Source organism: Lipotes vexillifer, unplaced genomic scaffold, assembly GCF_000442215.2.
Source record: "Lipotes vexillifer unplaced genomic scaffold, Lipotes_vexillifer_v1.1 scaffold240, whole genome shotgun sequence".
In the NCBI taxonomy this organism is placed as follows: domain Eukaryota; kingdom Metazoa; phylum Chordata; class Mammalia; order Artiodactyla; family Lipotidae; genus Lipotes; species Lipotes vexillifer.
Window position 1 is genome coordinate 4,968,914 of NW_006797481.1, and position 926 is coordinate 4,969,839.

The following is a 926-nucleotide window of genomic DNA, read 5'->3' on the forward strand; positions in this document are numbered from 1 at the left end:
GCATTCCTGTAAAGGGAAGGGTAGGCTCCTTCTGGCCTCATTCTCGGAAACTCAGGGGCTGACTCACCTGCTGTTCTCCTCAAGCCCCAGTCCCTGTGGCCATGATGCCATTCACAGAATTGCTCAGTGAAGCCATTTCTGGATTCTCAGAATCAAGCAGTGGATGGATACTCCCACTCTGCCCAACAGGTGTGCCCTCCACCGCCATCCTAGGCCTTGAAGGTGCCTCCCACTTCCTCCTACCAGCCTGTTTACTCACTGGGGCCCCAGGAATGAGTGAGGAGGTCAGCTGGGAGCTATCGGGAGGCCATGAGTGGGCAGGAGGCCAGCCTGGAAGGGCCGCACTCTGCACAGGCCCCAGCAGCTCTGCCTGCTGTGGCATCGAGCCCCCCAAGAGCTCAGCACAGGCTCCTACCCGCTCATTGGCCTTAAAAGAAGACCACGCAGGCTGAGGCCCTATCCTGCTCAGGAAGGAAAGCCGAAACCTAGTGCTGACCAGGTGTGAGGTAAGGTGGGTGGAGCCCTCCGGGCAGCCCCTGGGGTTACAGCATCTGCAGAATCTTTGTATGAGCTGGGGCCCAGGTGGCGGGTGTGTGTGTGGTGTGTGTGTGTAGGCCCGGCTCCAGGCCCTCCCCCTGGCTTTCTGGTTTTCTCCCAGGGGGAGGGATAAGTTGGGGAAAATATCTGCATAGGACAGAACATTGCAATTTTCTTAATATTAAACCTTTCAAGTAAAAATTGTATCAAAAAGATGCCTAAAATTGACACACAATTTGGACAATTCACAGAAAAAGAAATACAAAAGGCCATTAAACACTGAAAAGATGTTCACTCTCATTCATAACAAAACACAAATTACAACATAGGGAAAAGCACTTTTAGCGCCTAATTGATAAAAGGTTTGACAATTTACCACATTGGTGAGG